Raw genomic sequence first — 20,876 nt, forward strand, 5'->3', positions numbered from 1 at the left:
TTTTTCCCATCAATGTACAAATACTTATATCAAGTAATGACATAAGGATATATAAATATTTATATAATTTTATAAGTAATAGCAAAATTAATTTATAGCATAATTATTACTATATAAGTACCAATGTATTGTATAGAGTATTATACTATATAAGTACCAATGTACTGCTACAACTGTATAGATAATTGTAATGGCAAAATGATGTAAATCAGAAGCCAAAATAAATAAATAAAAAAAAAAAAAAAAAAACTCTCCACTATATACAAAATAGCAATCACTGGAAAATGCATATTAATAACTCGACATGTTTAACAACAACGGATTTATGTGAAGCGGCAAAAGCTGAAAACAATGAGAGGAGCGCCCGCGCGTTATTAAATTATCTATTAGTCGGGCGGTGGAGGACGGGGGCAGCAGGGACCGGGGGACGTTATTATTATATGTATAAATGTAATAAACTGAATTGTTTATTGATAATTCCCCATTAGGTGAATTTATACACGATACCGGAACTGTAAATTATTGAGGTAGGTACTAAATAATAGTTTTGTTACACATGGCTACCGATTCAAAATTATACATAACGCAAGGTCGATATGTAGAATAAACCGAATTTCTTCGATGAAGGTTTCTTATGAACACGTATTCTTATTGGATAAAAATATATTTGTTGTGTAATAAAATAATATTTTTTACATACCTATGTAATTTCCATTTTGAAAGGATTATTTTTATTTTCGGCGCCGCCAAGCCTCATAGTTTCGAGCTCAAATTCCGCGTTTTCATCAAGAATACTAACTCACTTTTAAATATGGACCAAAATATATGTTTCCAAGTGAAAAACCTTTCCAAATATTGCTGCAAACAAGATAAGACAATTTGAAATATGTGAAAATATAATCACTATTAGAAGTTAGTAGTAATTCAAAGAAACCAATTACGAAATGTCTTTATCAAGTAGACAGATAAAAAATGCGATGTACATTTCATGTACTAAAGCAACATAATTATATTATAAGAACGATGTAGCCTATATCTTTCGAATAAGATTATTAAAAAATCTCATATCTCAAAAATTAAAAACAATAATTTCAATTTAAAAAATTGTCAGAAAAAATATACTCAACTATATAACAAGATTATGCTACTTGTAAACCGAGTATTTTTAAAAAAAACTTAACATTTATTGGATTAAACTTAAATTGGATTAAAATCAAAGTTAATTAAGCAAATCAAAGGTCAGCTTTATATCAAACAGTACTGAATGCAGATTTTTACTATTGATTATTATTGATCTCAAATACGGCTTTAATTAAAAGTAATTCAGAGCTTTTCTAAAATACCAAAAAAATTAGAAATCTAAATTATTGTAATTTCTCAATAACTTCCCGTAGGGTAAGTTATTGTAATCGTCCAAAAATCTAAATTGAAAATTTTTGCATTTCTTCACGTTTTGAAGATTGAAAATGAATGTGTGTGGGGGTGTGTGTGTGAGTGTGTATGTATGTATGTATGGATACAATTTTTTGTCCACGTTTTTGAGCGAACGGATCAACCGATTTGAATGGTTCAAAAAACATTCAATTCCTATTGATAGGGAGATGTGCTGATTAGTTTTTGGCAAAGGTCCAGTCGTTTCGGAAGTACCGTGCAAGGAGTGCAAAAAATAGAAATCGAGTTTTTGAGAGAACGTAGCATCCGATTTGAATGTTGTAAAAAACATTCAAATTGTAATGACGCGGAGAAGCGGCGATTAGTTTTTGGCAAAGCTAGGTCCAGCTGTTTTAGAGATACCGAGCTAAATGTGCAAAAAATGGCAGTTTTTGAGAGAAATAAGCATTCGATTTGTATGATTCAAAAAACTTTCTGCTTGTGTTGATGAAACAATTGCTTTTGATAAAAACGTTTTTTTTTTATTTTTTGTTTTTTCAAAGAAAACATTTTTTTAATATCGAAAATAAATCGCAATTTATTGTTTTTCTAGTTAAAGTTCTGAAACTCACTAATATACTTAAAATAAATAATTTTAACTTTGCAATTCAGATTATATCATTCTTAAAAATATTAGACCATGTCCTTTATTTTAAATTCGGTTGATTAAGTTTTGTTTATACAGTTTCTTGTAAACATATATACGTTACACTATTTGAAAAAATAATCTATTTGAAAACATTTAATATTCCTCGAATATTTCATTCCCGTACGGAAAGTTCTAGCAATTTGCCTTAAGGCACGACGCCATACATCACTAGTTTTTTACAAGAGAACAAATTAAGTTTTTAAATTGCATATACATATATAAACTACATTTTTTACGAATTATAAATCTCAAAAAAACCGCTACCTTCATGTTCATACCACGACTGTACACGATTTTAGAAATAATAATGTAATTTAGTAAAATTAGATAAGGACTAATAATTATTAGTTTGGCAAGACAATCGTCCAACTGTTTCTTTAGAAATTGGAAAAGAATTTTTCGTCAATGTTTTTGCAAAAATTCCTCAGTCAATTTTGAAAATGTAAGATTTAATTTATCTGTAGGATCGAATGTATGCGCAATGTGCATTCCCTTTTATGTTAAAGTAACTGGCTAGCTACTGATTACCGTATACCATAGTAGCACTAGCTGGCTAGCTATCTAGTGATTATCGTATACAGTAATACATTTTAGAACACAAAGAAAAATTAAATATTTTAAACAAATTTGTTGATACAATTACATATATTATATGTCTGAAAGGTATCATTTGGAAATCGTGTAAATTATTTTTTTTAGCAAAAATGGCAAATAAATTAAATAGATAATTCTCAATTATAGTGATTGAGACAATTGTTTATACACGCAACTGCTTTAAGACAAAATGCCACGTACTAGTTTCGGAACAAAGACTAGTTTCAGTCAAAATGCCACGTAACTAGCGGAAACATAGTTACAATAATTTTATGTTGTGGTCTATTACTTGGCATGAAACACTAGAATATGTTCAAAATTTTGAGTAATATTTATACGCTATTCGATAAAATCATCTCTTCAATGCAGTTTTAGATGTAAGTTAATTTTTCTTTGTTCATGTGAATTGGGTAAATGGTAAAAGTACTATTCCAAATTTCCAGTTTTCGTACATTTTTATCAACTTACGGCATTCGTCATACCAAATTGAGCATTGTTGATAATCATGTACCCTTTACACGAGTTCTTGAAAATAAACGCAATTTCCGATCAGTATAAAACATATAGTTGAAATTCTTCAACGCGCAATGTAGATTCGAACAAAAATCCATCATCCAATAAAGCTTTTGATGCAATATTCTTTATCCGATAATGTAGTTTAAACGTAATGAAAAAAACGCAATAAATCGCATTCGTTTGTGATAATTCGATGTAATTCACTATCAGATAATAGACATTGTAGCCAGATTGCTATCGTCGGTGCTCGAGAGACGGACCGAGCAGGATAAATCAGGATAAAGCAGGAGCAGGAGCAGGAGCATAAGCAAGAGCATGACGGTAATTTTTTTTAATGAAAAAACTTTTTAATATCCGATATCACAAAGCTCGGCGCGGTTATATCTCTCTTCCTGCCGCTCCCACATACTTCGATGCATATTTGAATTCAATGTTATTTTGCAATAGCTCTGCTATCATATAGGTAAAATCTATTTGGGTACGGCAGGAAGGCTAAATATAAAACGATTATTGAAATTCTTTCGAGATCACATCAAATAACAAATTTTATACGAAAAAAAACCACATTGCGCATCCCGTATAAATGCGGAATTAAATACATATTTATATAACATTGTTGTGGAAAAATGTAATAAGTATCGGAGCATAAAACTTTTATGATACAAGCATCAATCAAACCTAGTAAGTTGAACATAAAATTTAGTGGTGTATGGTTTTGAGTCTCGAAGCAAATTCCAGGGCATTACGTTTTATAAAAAATATTCAATGGAATAATGATCTTTTCAATATGTTTATATTTAAAAAAAAAATGATATTTTGAAATGTTGAAAAATTTAAAAACAAATAAGGTTTTAATTAAAATTTTAAATACTTAATAATCACGAAGCCTCAATAAACTAGCTGTAAGTGGCATTGTGCCTTTTAAGCAAAGTGATCATAGGTCACGATTTGGTCGGGACGGTCCCAAATTTCCACCTTGTCTTTATCCGTTTTCCACCGGGTTTTTATAAAAACAATATTTGTTCCAGATTGTTCCTGGTTTTTGAAAAATATAGGTTTTGAACTGAATCTTTGCAATTATTTGAAGATGAAATTTCAACTACCCATCAAATATCCAAAAATGATATATATTATGTTACAATTCTAACATAATGTATATCATTTTCAGATTGTCTTAGGACATCGAGTATGCTTATTAATGCGTTAAAATGAGAATAAACTAATACATTATGAATGAGAAAATCGGCGATTACAAAATTCTAAAGACGGGTTATTAGTTTCTCACATTAATGGTTTCAATTTCACGAAAATTAGTAGAAACAGAAACGGACTTTATGACTACCTGCTACAAGTAGTAATTATTAAAAAAGATTCGTTTAAAAAACTGATTTTTATTTTAATAAAGTATTTGATGTTTTAACATCATATTTAAGCTATTTACACCCTCCCCATAAAAAATATGGTCACCTTACTTTTATGGCAAGTATAAAATGCTTGAAAAAATATCACGTGATTAATGAACAGTCCTTAACGTGTGGCTCGTTATTGCGAAATTCAATATTTTTTTAATTTAATCACATACTGTAGACCCGTATCGTATTTTAGTAGTTCAAACCTATGGTTGAGCCTATTAAATTTATCATCAAATAATTTTTTCAACAATTAATTATGAAGAAACGGCCAGACCGATCTTTACCAAAAACTAATCAGCGGATTTCTCGGCTGATATCTTTCGAACTTCAACACTCGCTTTTAAATATTCGGTTGAGGACTGTTTGTTAAAGTTTGTAGAAACGTTGTCTTGCAAAACCAACCTACAGTGATCTTTATCGAGTTCTCAATTTTGAAACCGTTGCAACCATTTTCACACCTATACAACCACATACTTTTTCAAATTTGGGGTCAAACGATTCAGAATCACTTGAAACGTCAAGAAAACTCAAAATTAGAAAATCGGATTTTCTGGCGAAAACAAACTCCTTTGTGAAATTAATAACGTCACGGCCTATTGCTTGACATGAAATCCTATTGCTTGACATGTTAGAAACAAATTTTGAGGTGAACAGTTTTATGCTGCTTGATAAAGTCATCTCTTCAATGTAGTTTGAAATGTAAGTTAATTTTTCTTTGTTTATGTGAATTGGGTAATTGGTAAAAGAACAGAGCAAATTTTGCTAATTTATCAACAAAATACGAAATCTTTACTTGATAGATTAATATCGTAATGTAAGTGAGTTTTGAAAACATTCATTATTTGCACAAAATTCAAAAATGTATTAACAAGTATACATAATTAAACACTGTATAACCGCAAGAAAAAGTGAAAATAATGAGCATCTGATTGTCAAAACTAATTATATACATCAAATTATTCGACTTTCATCTTTCAATTTGAGTTTATTAATTTCTCATAAATTTCTATATTTTTGCTTGATTGAAATAATTTTTATTAGCAATTCAGAATTAGTAGATTTTATGTGTCAAATATGAACTATAAATTCATCTATCAATTAAGCAGGGAAATCCATTCCCTACTATAAGAATTACAAGACAAGTATCACAATTAAATAAGATGGGGATGTATATTTTCTTTTGACTTTAGCTCGTCTACAAATGGTAGAATACTGCAGATTATGTCAATTTGCCTTTAAAAAGTTTATTTTGTTATAATAAATATAAATTACCATTGATTGCAGCTACTGTTTGATTTGAACTACCTCATTAATTTTATTTTCATATTGTTATACTTGCATCATTTGAAAAATATCTTGATATTAGACTATATTAGATTTTAATTTAGTGCAGTATTCATATCGACTAGACGTAAATGGCATTTGTCTTTAAACAAGTTGCATGAGCCTCCCGACATATGTAAATAATCGGCTTAACTAATAAGAAATCAACATATTAATTTATGATATACAAGCATACCGATTTAATTTGGACAAGTTTTCCAAATACGTTATTTATTATCGACAAAGAGTTTAATAAATATTATTGCACAAATCAAAACTGTAATTCATTTTTATAATCAAATCGCTTGTTGTAAGCTCAATCGCCATATAAAGTTTCCCTAAAATCCAGAAAAAATTCAATTACAAAAAACGACCTGAACAATTTTTGCCAAAACCTAATCAACCGATTAGGTGAATAATATCTTTCGAATAAATTTTAAATTTTCAAAAACAGTTCAGAATTTTTTACAAAATCATGGATCAAAAATAAAAAAATGTGGCATTTCTCGACATATAATAAATAAAGAATATACACTTCTCCTTCGGAAAGTTACAACCAATGTCCTCTTATTACATGTAATTTAGATATTTTTATTTTTATATAAGATAGAATTTTATATTACAGTAATCAATGATGATAAAAAATTACAGATTAATAATATACATGAATAAAAATAATAAAGAGTTAATGAAAATAATAGACAAAGCCAGAAGCTGGCGACAAACTTTCTCACGCTCTCAATATGAACTAAAAGCCTCAAGTCTTGCATGCCGAATATGCGGGTTTAAATCAAAGTTACTTATTCTACATTGACTTGAAGACGAAGTGGTAACCCATTATTACCTACACACATATTACCTATACAACCGCGGTACGAGGAAAACTTGGAAAACATGACCCAGCCCAAATACTCATGTGGGGTGCAATACATTTATTCAGGGTTGATCAACTTTCATCGCTATCAGTGTAGCCCAGTGCTCAGACTTACGCTGATATGAAATTTTATATTTGTATTGTTTTAACCATGTTCAATAATATTGTAACTAAAATTAGCATTGACAAATTAACAAATAATCATAGTTGATAACTTTTGTTCTGATTAACCATTTTCATATTTTCATAAAATAAACATTTACAAGATTTTCTGTTCGTTCATTTGCTAAATAATTTTTACCTTCATAGTCGTGGACGAAAAATTGTATCCATACATACATACACAAGTTTGTTAAAACAATCTTCTAATTAACATAACTATGATTAAGTTTTCAAACTCTTGGACTCATTGACTGTCAGTAACATAGTCTATTAATTAAGCAGAAACTATAATAATATATTAATTATGGAAAAATGTAACCTATTTCAGAAACCATTTGGTTCATATAGTTTGATCAGTATGTCCTTACCTTATATTTACGTAAGGACATACTGAGATACTAATTTTTAAGAAGACAGTTGACAAATAAATCGTTTAGTCCTCTTTGCGATATCTGAGCATAACGCATGAATCTATATAGAACAAATTTTCCATTGTATCCAACCTCTTCTTTTTACCTTCATTTTTTGGTCTGTTTTTAGAAATAGAGTAAAAGTTAGCATCATGCACAGGTATAATGTTATTTCTCTTGGTCTTGAATGAACTACCCTGTTTTTCTTGCGAAATAGTACTATGTCAATTGTTTATTATGTAAGTAGGTCATTTTGGCCGAAAGTGGACAGATATAAATAAGTGATCAAAATTTCATCAAACACCTAATAACTACAATAAAATAGATCGAAATCACTAGTACTGGCATAAGTTCATTGATTTTAATAGAAATAATTACAAATAACATTGAATAAGTTTCAAAAAACATGACAAAAGCACATGTGAGCCAAACACGTTTGAGCAGATTACTGCGACAACACTTTGGCAATGACGCTCAATATCTGACAGGATTATTATTGCTTTCTTCATGTTATACAGTTGCGAATACGTTATCAAAACTAACCAATTTTTAAATAAGATCTCTATATCAATTTGTTCATATAAGAGTATACAATTTTGTCCGAATTTTTCCTACATGTGACTACGGAGTAGTAGTTTCATAGTTGCATATTTTCAACTTTAGAAATTGGGTAAAAACTTTGATATTGGTAGTTAATTTTAAAAGATGTTTTATAATTACAATTGCAATCAAAATTTAAAAGTTAAACGCCACTTCCCATAGGGTAAACAAAATTGCAAGAAAATCGAAAATGAAAATTGTTGCATATCTTATTGTTTCAATGTCTTCTGAAAGCTAAACAACAGTGCTCACAACCAAAAAAACTGATAACGAAAGACAATACTTTTTTATGAATTTTCATGCATTACCGTTTATCTCCAGATAACAACGCCGTAAGAATCAAGGTAATAGCTTCTTATTTTTTCCTCTACTTTGAAATATTAATGTTGAAAATATATAAATATAACTTTACTTGTTTCTGAGATATCGACGGTGGGCTTCTTTAACCGAAAACCTTTAAGCCATGTACTACTCTATTTTTTAAAAAAAGATGTATTTGTGTGTGAGTGTGTGTGTTTGTATATGTATGTTCAATTTTTTGTCTACGATTTCGAGAGCACGAATCAATCGATTCGAATGATTCAAAAAGCATTCGATTCATATTAACGAAAAGACGTTCTGATAAGTTTCTGTAAAAGACAGTTTCAGCCGTTTCGGAGATACGAAGCAAAAAGTGCAAAAAATAGCAATTTTGGAGAGAACGTCTTCAATATTTTTTTTCACTTCCCGTAGGCCGTTCTCGAAGAATGAGTTATAGTAATCGCAAAAAAGTCGAAAACGAAAATTTTTATATATCATTACGTTGTAAAGGTTTTTGAACATTGTGGCATACCTTAGAAAAAATGAATGTATGTGTGTGTTAGAAAACAAATTTTCGTCGAGAATTTCGAGAACACAATCAACCGGTTTGACTAATTTGATAAAAAACACTCAATTCGTATTGACGAAGAGACCTGCTGATTTGTTTTTGGCAATGGCAGTTTCAGCCGTTTCGAAAACTTTGGCAAAAATATGCCAAAAACGGAGAGTCATATTTGAATGGTTAAAAAAACATTGTATTTGTATTGACAAAATAAAGAACTGATGGAATTTTTGGAAAGGCAGATTCAGCGGTTTTGGAGTTTTTAAAAAATTGAAATCTTTTCTAAAAAATTTAATTTTTAGTACGGAAAGTTCCACCAATTTGCCTTAAGGCACTATGTCATGCACCAGTAGTTTATTATATTTTTCAACGCAAAGTATGGTAAATGATCTGCAAACAAAATTCTACAAATTGTGTATTAAAATTAGCTAATAATTGTACTAAACCGGTTTAAAATCTCTGCCAGCATCTCTGGCCAGGGCGGTTCTATCTGCGGCAGTCCGGGTACAAAAAATAATCTTTTTTAAACATTTTAATTTTTGGTACGGAAAGTTTCACCAATTTGCCTTAAGGCACGATGCAGTAGGGTAGAGAGGGGCTAGTTGAGCATAGGGGCAAGTTGAGCAATCGAAATATCTCTAAAACTATTCACCGTCCGTTTAGGCATTATATGGCGGAAAGATAGAGGTTTGGGAGAAATAAACATCCCGCGATCGCTAGTGGCCGCTGGACAAATGAGTGAGGCTCACGGCCGTTTTGTTTATTTTGAGACCAAAAAGTAAAAAAGTCATTCATCACGAGTTTTCGTCTAGTTTAGTCAAATGTTATTTATTTTTAACCAGGTAAATTTTATTCTTCCATATAATTATAGTACTTTTAATATGCACAGAGATTCTGGCTATAATTCTCACGTTTTTTTTATAAACTCACTTTTATTTTGAAATTCCGAGTTGGGGTTAGTTGAGCATAGTTGCTAAACTTGTTCTGTCACTAAGACAATTACCATTAACTTCTAGAAATTGATTATTATTTTTAAGATTTAAGCTAAGTCTATGAGTAGTAATATAAAGAAATAATGATTTTAAACAAAAATACTGAATATAATGGTAAAATAATTCCTAAGCTACGATATTGTTCTGTTGATTCTACTTTTCGTTAATTATTCAAAGCAAATTACTATAAGTTTTGTTTTCTCTGTCAATAAAGACTATAAATATAGAACTGGTTATTAAAACTTATTTTATTTCATTACTAATCGACATTGAACCTATAATTTTATTATACTTTCTTAGTGCTCAACTTGCCTCACCTATGGGGTACATTGAGCATACTTCACTTTTTGCATTTAAACAGCTGTAGCTTTTAAAGTTTACTTATTACCAAAAAATAGTATTAACACTTTTGTTAAGCGATAAACAACAAATCCATTAAGTCATATAGCAATTTATTGAGACTTTTCATTGAGGTGCTACATCCGTTTAAGTAAAAATTTGCTCAACTAGCCCCGCCCTACCCTAGTTTGTTATATTTTTCAACGCAAAGTATGGTAAATGATCTGCAAATAAAAACCCACAAATTGTGCATTAAAATTAGCTAATAACTGTACTAAACCGGTTTAAAATCTCTGCCAGCATCTCTGGCCAGGGCGGTTCTATCTGCGGCGGTCCGGGTACAAAAGAGCGTCGGCAGAATGGTGTGAGATGATCGTCCCGCGCGGGGAAGAAGACGCCAGGGCAAAAGAGCCAGTCGGCTGGCGCGCCTCTTTTGATTCGAGTGGGATTAATTGAAATACCTAACATTCCACGGCGAGGCGAGGGTTCCGCTGCCGCCGCCGCCGCCGCCGCCGCTGCCGCTGCCGCCCACTCCGAACGCTACACGCGTCTACGTGTGTTGAGCGTTTGTAAACGATGCACATCATGTGGGAGAATTGGCACACTTGCTTCTTCATGAAAGATCATCGATGTGATAATCGGCCCGTGCAATCCTAACATGCTCTTTGATGATACCAACTGATTATTTCAAAATTGCATACGAATAATATTGATTGAATACACTTGTTCATAATTGTGCTAATTTGATTCTTATATGATTAGATTTTAATATTCGACACACGTTCAACGTTACAAAACAAATCGTATGTAATGTAGAGAGAGTCAATAAATCGCTTCGACGATTTAAAAAATAATCAAGAACGTTTTTGCGTTGTGCAATAATAGTCATTATTAGAAGACACGTATTTGAGGTATCAATAATCATGTATTAGAATAAGAAGTATAATAATCAGAATAAAACTAGTGGGGTGTATGGCATCGTGCCTTAAGGCAAATTGCTGGAACTTCCTGTACCGTAACGAAATGTTCGAGGAATATAGAATGTTTTCAAATAGTTTATTATAAATATTGTAACATTGTCTAACATTTATAAGAATTGTGTAAACTAAATTGCAAAGTTGAAATTATTTGTTTAAAGTATATTAAAACTTAAGTCACAATTAAAAATAAAATCTGAATTATTTTCGATATACAAAAAAAATTAAAAAAAAAATAAAACAAAAATTTTGAAATATTTTTTTTTTCCAAAATCAATTATTTTGTTAAAACAAGCATTATTTTGTTTCTATTTTCTGCACTCTTTGCTCCTTATCTCCGTAACTGCTGGACCTGCCTTTGCTAAAAACTAATCAGCACATTTCCCTATCAATAGGAATCGAATGTTTTTTGAACCAGTCAAATCGGTTGATCTGTGCGCCCAAAAACGTGAAAGAAAAAATGCGGACACACAAAACACACACACACATTCATTTTTTGAGGTATGCCAAAATGTTCAGAAACCTTCAAAACGTCGAGAAATGCAAAAAATTTCAATTTCGATTTTTGGGCGATTACAATAACTTACCCTATGGAAAGTTAAAAATTTGAACTATATAAAACCGTTTCAAAAATACTTAAATGTTATTTTGATTAAAACATTATTTTAACAGTATTCTTTGTCATCAAAACCAATGATTTCCAAAGTGGTCTCCAAGACACCAGAGGTCCATTATAGCATTCAGAAAGTATTTTTCTGCAGAAGAAAAATATGTGGGCCCACAAAATAAAAATAGAAGTCCACTGTACTGAAACACCGCGTTAATATCTATATACTTATATAATACTATCTATAATGAAAGTTCATATACAATAATAATAAATAGAACAAGAATATATGTAGCCATCGATTTGTTATGCCAATATGGTTGAACTTGTTAACACCCCAATTTGCTGACTATTGAAAGGCTTGGCACTATTCTTTTTGGGACAGTCATACAATTTTTGAATATTTAAAAACGTTTTAATATTTATAAAATATTGATCTCCTATCAAAAAAATGTAGACTAGGCATCATTATCCGGGAGACGAAAACAAAATCTTACAAAATTTTTGCCAATGTTGACAAAAACGATTTACTGTTTGCTTACTTTATTTTTTATCACCATTTTAAATTCAATTAACAAATGTATAAAAGTAACACGCATTTCTAATATAATAAAAAAGTTGATTCGAGTAGAGCGAGAATATAATGTAGATTTGTAATCCCAATATGGTTGAACTAGTTAAGACCCCAATTTGCTGATTATTGAAAGGTTTGGCAATATTCTTTTTGGGACAGTCATACAATTTCTGAATACTTGAGATAAAGAACTTTTAATAGTTATGAAGTATTGATCTCCTAACAAAAAAATGTAGACTAGACATTATTATCCGGAAGACGTAAGATTAAATCTTACAAAATTGTTGCCAATGTTGACAAGAAAGATTTACTGCTCGCTTACTTTATTTTTAAATTTTATTTTAAATTCAATTGATGAATGTATAAAAGTAACACGCATTGCCAATATAATAAAAAAATGTCGATATCGGGTAAATCGACTCAGTAGCAATGCCCAAAGGGTCCACAATACATAAAAAGTTTGGGAACCTATTATCTAGACTCTAGAGGAAACGTACATAACTCCTGAAAAGTTTGATAAATTCATATTAATTAATTTTATTTTTAATTTGCTTATATCTGACCTATCCTTTAAAAGTAAAAAAACTGGGTTTTTTATAATTACATATTTATGTTACAAGTGTTATATACGATAATAATTACGATATAAAACGATAATTTGTCATTAGAGTAATTAATCGCTGAAACTAATTGAGAACAACAAGACATATTGTCCCCTGAAATATTCATCAGAGGCAATTGCTTGGCATTGCCGAAAATACACTTACTGCGATCTGTCGTAATATCGGCGAGGTTAGGAAACAAGTTTGCAAATCCTTCAATGTCGAGACATAACAAAGAATCTTGTTATAAACATCTCTCACACACCCCAATACTAGGAATAGTGAAGCAGCTAGTTCATATTTTACTAAAACTATTTATAACATCCAATATAGAAATGATATAAAATTTTATTAAATTCAAAAAATAAACTAGTGGTGCATGGCATCCTGCGAATTGCCGGTACTTCCCGTACCGTAATGAAATATTCGAGAAATTATTTAAATGTCTTTAGCGTGAATTAGAATTAAAATCCGAATTATCTTAGTTATGTTTTTAATATAATATTGGATATTATAAAGAATGTTTTTAAAATTTTGAAATAAAAAAAATTGTTTTGCCTACCCCAAAAACTAATTATTTTTACAGACTGTCAATACAAGCAAAATGTTTTTCAAACTAGTAGTGCATGTCATTATGCCTTATGGTAATTTGCAAGAACTTCCCTTATCGAAAACTAAAATTTTAAAACTGAAAAAAATTGATTTCTGAGAATTTTGTAATTTTTGGAAACAATTGACTTATGAAAATTTAAAAAAAAATTTATGTTATGAAATTTTTACAAAATTTTTAACTTTTTTCAAAGCATTTGCCCGGACATTACACATTGTCCCGGAACCCATAAAAATGTACACATTTGTACTTATTATTATAATTTTCATAAAATATCTGATAATATGATGTCTAATCATTTTAGACCGACAAATGACTTTATTTTTCAAATTTTTCATTGGCTCTTTGGAAACGCTGGATCTGCCTTCTCAAAAATTTTACCAGTAGATCATTTCGTTAATACAAGTAAAATGTTTTTTGAATCATTCAAATCGGACGCTTCGTTCTTTCAAAAACTGAAATGCCATTTTAGCCTTTTTTGCCGCGTATCTTTGAAAGCTAGGCCTGCCTTCGTGAAAAACTAATCATTATGTCTTTCCATCAAAACGAATCGAATGTTTTTTCAATTACATATTCAAATCGGTTGATCCGTGTTCTCGAAATTGTCAACGAAAAATTGTATACGCACATAGATATATAAAAATTTTTGTTTTCGATTTTTTTGCGATTACTATAACTTACTCTATGAGAACTTAAAAAAAAATTTTTGGGCGTTTTTAATAAAATTTTACATGTATGGAGTTTATGGTCATCTTAAAATATTAGAGGCCCACGAAAAGTAGTTGACGAAGAGTAGTTGAATGAATTATAAAAATTCAATAAAATTTAGAAAGGACTCTTAAGGCATTTTACCTTACGGGAAGTTTTTTTTATTTTCTATTTTATTTACAACTGTCTAGTTAATGACATTTAATAAAGTGGAATTTACAATTGTCGGTCGCAAAGGGACATTGTATACTAAAGGGGCATGTTGTAAAAACAACTCTATAGTTGTTTTCTCATTCGTTATAATATTAATAATATTTTATTGATAATTATATAATCCTAACTATTTACTTATAAAATAATCTATTATATAAAAATAAGTCGGGTTTTCCTTCCCGACGATATAACTCCATAACGCACGACCGATTTCGACGATTTTGCATTTGTTGGAAAGGTCTCGGACTCCGTGAGGTTTATAGCAGAAAAAATTGAAGAAAAATTTTAACAGAAAAGCGGAAAAATTCTTTTTCTCATACAGCGTCATCTCTGATACTTAGCATGTACTATAAACCAATATTTTAAGTAGATGGTGCCGGTAGATACATTGTTTGACAGCTACTCATTTCCTTTTCAAATATAAAACAAACAAAAAATTTCTTCATCTTTCTCACGAAACTATCTGATGGCGAAACGAAGTTCGCCGGGTTTGCTAGTTCCTTATAAATATAAGTTTATAAGTTATTTCTATTTTTTTTTCAGGAGAGTTTACCTTACGGAAAGTTAATTAATAAATAGTAAATTCATTTTTAATTTTCATGAAACTTAACAAAAACCATAATGCTAGTACAAATTAATGGCATTTCAATATATTTATGTGGAAAGAAATGTTTCGAGATACGAGCGTGGTTACGGAATGCATTAAACTCGTATGTCGGGACTGTACCATTTATTTTTAAAATTCACTGAAAAGAACATTATAATTTTCCATTTATGCATTAGAAAAATCAACAACTAAATTTTATTCGAACTCCTTACTTTAAGCATTTTCAAAAGATTGTACAGACTATTAGCTCTGTTTCTATTAACAAGTGTGAGGGATGTTTATAACGCGTTAACATCATCCGAAAAGCGGCACGGGCGGCCGATTTGGATCTCCCGCAATAAAGAATGATAGAAAGAAGCGAAGACGAGCGACCGAGCGAGATGTACGAATGCCCCGAATGGGGGGATGATCGCTGGGGGCCAAGGGAGAGGGGCGCGTCGTTTGCTGATCTCGAAATATAATACGGTTAATCTTATCTTATAAGCCACTATATTATTCGAATGAGCCTTGTAACGTAGGTAATGTAGTTTATAGCTAACAATTTATTAAATGTTCTACTATTAAATATTAGGTATACAGTAATAATTGACACATAGAGAATAATTAAATGTTGTCTTAACAGAGTTTTATAGTTTGTAATAAATACTACATCAGGATATTATTAAAAAAGATATTGCTAAATAATAAATAAACTAGCGGTGCATGGCATCGTGCTTTTCCAAAGCGTAAGTTATAGCAATCGCAAAAACATCGAAAATGAGAATTTTTATATATATTCACGTTTTAGAGGTTTCTGAACATTTTGACATACTTTAAAATATAGATGTATGTATTGTATGTGTGCGGATACAAATTCTGGTCGACGATTTCGGAAACACGGATAAACGATTTGAATAATCTAAAAAACATTCAATTCGTATTTCAAAGAGCAAAGCGTACGATTTGAATGATTCAAAAAACCTTCTTGTTTATATTGATGAAGCAAAAAACTGTTTTGTAAATCGAATAAGAAAAGTAAAAAAAAATACCATTAGACGGTCAAAAAAATCGTTAGATGCCCATGTCTAGAGCTGGATTTAAAGTAAGAGCAAAATTGGGAAAGTGAGAAAAAAATTCGATATAATATTATCAACTAATTTTTCTTATTATCATATTTTATTTCAAGAAATATAATTAACAAAATATAATACGGCAATTTGGCTAAGAGAAAGATTCGTAAACGAGCTGAAAGTTTTAAAAAAATATATTCTTCAGGTCTTATCCTACGGGAAGTTAAAAAGTTTGTCGAAATGCTTGTAAGTCCTTACGGCAAAATTTATAATTCTTATTGGTATAACAAATACGAATATTTTGATAAATTATTAAATTCGCGTAGAATAAGTTATGGAATCGCAAGAAAATCGAAAATAAAAATTTTTGCATTTCTTTACGTTTCAAAACTTTTTATATTTTAGAACAAAATGATGTATATGTGTGTGTAACGATTTTGGGAACACGGCCCAACCGATTTGAATATTCCAGAAAACATTCGATTTGTTTTAATGGGAAGATGTGCTGATTAGCTTTTAGCATTTCGAAGATACGGGATAAAAAGTACCACAAATAGCAGTTCAGTTTTTCAGATAACGGAGCGTCCGATTTGATCAAATAAAAAAAGCCATTTGCCGGTCAAAAATTATCATTAGACTATTAGACATATTGCTTTCAAAAAGTTCAAAATTTTCAAAAAAAAAATTAAAATATAAAAAAAAATATATTTTCAAGTCTAATTTTTCAAAAATTTCGAAATTCTAAAAAATCTATTTTTTTCAGTTTTCAAACAATTTTATAGCTTTTTTACAAAATGTAATTTTCGGTAACAAAAAGTTCCAGCAATTTGCCTAAAAGCACAATGCCATGCACCAGTTATAGTATGTTAGTTATTTTAATTTTAGAAAAATAAGATATAAAAACTATTTAAGTAAAATTTCAGGAATGGGGCTCCATTTTTGTCAGAGCCCCCAGGGCGCCAAATTTCTATATGCGGCCCTGCATATGCTCATCAAATTATCAGATATTTTATAGAGATTTTAATAAGTACTTTTTCATTTATGATTCCGTACCAATGTTTATCCGTTATACTGCGACGCGGCGATTACGCGCTTCGATATTTTGTCTTTAAAACAGCTACGTAGCGCGATTGCTTTGACAAGTTATGTTTCCAAAAAATTTCAAAATGTGAAAAAAATTCAAAAAAAACTTCTAAATTATAAATAATCTTTGCTTTAAATTTAAGTTTTCACGGAAAGTTCAAACAATTAGCCTTAAGGCACGATGCCATGCACCACTAGTTTAGTGTCTTACTTATGCAATGTTACACTATGTTACGAGTGCTTTACTCATGAATAAATAAAGAAGCTCTCGGTAAACGTTCGTATTTGCTCAGCTCCGCAAAGTTTTAATCTGTGACAAACAATATTAAAATGTAACACAGTAGAAACAAATAACTCGATAACCGTGTCGGATAACATCACAACAAATAACGTCTGTCCGAAGGGCGGCGAACGATATTGTCGCACGGAGCGCAACTAACCCACCCTCACGTGGCTGTGTTTACAGTGAATTCACCCCTGTGATAGGTATAATAACGTTGACGGAGCTTTTCAAAAAATGCCCTTGCAATATGGGCACGCTTGACTTTTAATAAAAGGGAAATAACGTAACCCCCTACCCGTTCCAGTGTTTCGAGTCAAATACCACCCACGAGTAAAAGAGAGATACACAGGAGCCAGGATTACGAATTTTGAACCTCTGCAAGAATAGATTTAGTGTTTTTAATTTCCTCTTTGTACAGCAGCGTTCCGACAGGTGATTTTTTTATGTTCGTTGAAAACTTTGAACTAAACGTAATTATAACGCCGATTAATTCCTAATAGACGATAATCCGGCCGCTGTTGCGAAGTCAATGCTGCGATTTCTATAGAGCGGGATTGTCGAGTTCTCGCAATCAATGGACTGAACATAATGACTCGGGAATTTGACAAAGAAAGAATTGCGCACCTTTTACTGTATTAGGAATTAAGATATCAATTACATGTTATTTGGATCTTATCAATCGATTACAGGTAACAGTTTCGCTATTGACCAGTTGTAAAATCATTATCGCACTTCAATAAATTTATTTTACGATAACTTATGTACTATTGATACATTTTCACTAATATAGGTAGAAATTAGTGGCGAGAAGCATTGTGCATTAAGGCAAATTGCTGGAACTTCCCCTATCAGAATTTAATATTCGTAGTATAGACGATAATAAATAATAATCAAATAAATATTGATCTATAGCTAATAATAATTGTTTTAAATATTGTCAAATAATTATTATAAATACTGTCAATTTCATCTTTAGTATTTTATAGATCTAAGATAAGTGCTTATATTTGAGCGTCGACCTTTATATATGTTTACAAGAAATATATAATAAACAAAACCTTATTCTTGTTATTAACTCATACTTCTAACAGTACAGTTTTTTTTAACTTACCTTAGGGCAAGTTATAGTAATCGCAAAAAATCGAAAATGAATTATATATATATATATATATATATGTGTGTGTGTGTGTGTGTGTGTGCGTGTGTGCGTGCAAATACAAATTTTTGTCGACGATTTCGGAAACACGGATCAACCGAGAGGTTAAGTGGTTTACAAATATTCTTATGTGTCATAATATTTATGTTCAGGAATACTATACAGATGGCGCAAGAATTTACTTAAAGCGTATGTTAATAACAAATATAAGAAACTTTTAATTGGCGTGCGCTCTATCTAAATGTTTATATTAAGAGCTAATACTATTAGAGATTAATTTTTTATTAATTTGAAAGCATTGGCGCCCTTGGGAGCAAAGAAATTCAAATATGTCCTTGTTAAGGATCACCCTAATAAATATATAAGAGAATGGAGCGTCCGATTTAAAGTTCCAATTACTGGTATTGATGAAATGAAAGATTGATATTTTTTTGGGAAAGAAGACTCAAGAAACAACCAGCAGATCTTCTTTAAGTAACTAGTAATCTTCATTGAAGGGTTATCTACCATGCCAACTTTTTATACTTAAGTAAAATACTACTTGAGTTGATATTGAACCAAACAGCCATAAAACAGCAATATATTCTGATTGCTGTTAACAATGTTAAAAAAGAATAAAAAATTGGGGAGTCAGGTCCAGCATTTTCGGAGATCCAGTAATAGTGTTAAAACAATATCGTTTGGTGGTCAAAAATGATAATTAGACATATGCAAATCAAATTATCGGATATATAATGAAAATTTTAATAACAAGTAGACATTTTGTATCATTTTTTTTTTTTGAGCTTTATACCAAGATTTTTCATTTTTAGAGTACACTTATATAGTTTAAACAAATCTCCTTCACATGAGTCAATCTTATCGGATCGTGTAATCGATTTGAATAAGTCAAAAAAACATTCATTTCGTACTGATCAGAGACGTAATGGTTAGATTTCGCGGAAAGCGGGTCCAGCCATTTAGGAGTAACAGTGCAAAGACTACAAACAGTGCTCATGCAGTTTCTAAGAGAACTCAATCATCTGATTAGAATGATACAAACAACATTTTAAGTATTGACGGTGAGCAGAAATGATTGCATTTCAAGGAAGGCACAGTTTTAAAATTTTGAAATCTCGAATTTTCGATTGTTTGAAACTTTCGAAAAATTTTAAAAGAATCAAAAAAATTCAAAGTTCACAAAAAAATCGATTATTTTCAAAATTCAAAAAAAAAAATTAAATATTTTAAAAAAATCAAAAAAGCAATTTATTTCAAAATGTTTAAACAACCAGTTTTGAAAATTATTTGAAAAATTTGGTTGTTTTAAATATAAAAAAGTCGATAAAATATGATCATAATATTTTAGGAAATAAAGATTCTCTGATGCCAAGAAAAATTTTCGATCATTTCAAATTTTTGAAAAATTTTGAAAAATTTAAAAAAATTAAAAGTTTACAAAAAAAAATCGATCATATTCAAAATATAAAAAATCAAGATTTTCAAAAGTTTCCAACATTTAAATTTTTTTTGAAATTTTCAAAAAAGCAATTTATTTCAAAATTTTTACACAACCATTTTTTTATTATTTGAAAAATTTAATTTAAAAAAAACGATAATGTTTGATAATAGTTTTTATGAAATAAGGGTCGCCGGATGCTTTCATTTTATCTCGGCTCGATTAGCCAAAAGACACAACACCACTCTACTAATTTTGCATTAAAATTCTGAAAAAACTCAACATTTTCTAACAATAAGATTACAGATTCGATGTTTGTTGTTAAATTAAATTTTATTTAATAGCTTTAATAAATAATTCACTGAAATTTCAACATTAATAGTATTTATATATCTATAATTTTTTAGATATTTAAATGTGTATAAAAACGTTATGGAGACACTGGGATTCGAACCCAGGACTTCCCGCATGCGAAGCGGACACTCTACCCCTGAGTTACAACCCCTTCGTGAAAAATATTTATTTTTGCATTTAAATTTTTCAAAATGTGTCAAAAAAATGAATGCAACGCTATTGCGATATTAATAATCGAGCCTACACATAATTTTCCTTACGAAATAAAAGACCATCTGACACACATCAAATCACAAAAAAAACAATATTTTAAAAAAATTTAATCAAAATTAAAAAAAAAAAAAGTATTTTTTTATCAGTTTCAAATATGGCGTCAAAACAAAGAGACACGATGAAACTGCTATTAAGCGACCCAGGGGAGATACCATCTATTCAGTCCAGCGAAAAGGAT

The 20,876-nt window shown here is 30.2% G+C and overlaps 1 non-coding gene across 1 annotated transcript; it reads right to left on the minus strand.

The window, feature by feature from the left end:
• Positions 1-20,504: 20,504 nt before the first annotated feature.
• Trnaa-cgc lies at positions 20,505-20,576 on the minus strand. Its single transcript has one exon. It is a non-coding gene; the product is annotated as a tRNA-Ala (tRNA).
• Between the last annotated feature and the right edge of the window lie 300 nt (positions 20,577-20,876).

Source organism: Ctenocephalides felis, unplaced genomic scaffold (assembly GCF_003426905.1).
Source record: "Ctenocephalides felis isolate EL2017-DRISC unplaced genomic scaffold, ASM342690v1 CF-g0.4_SCAFFOLD_01886, whole genome shotgun sequence".
NCBI lineage: Eukaryota > Metazoa > Arthropoda > Insecta > Siphonaptera > Pulicidae > Ctenocephalides > Ctenocephalides felis.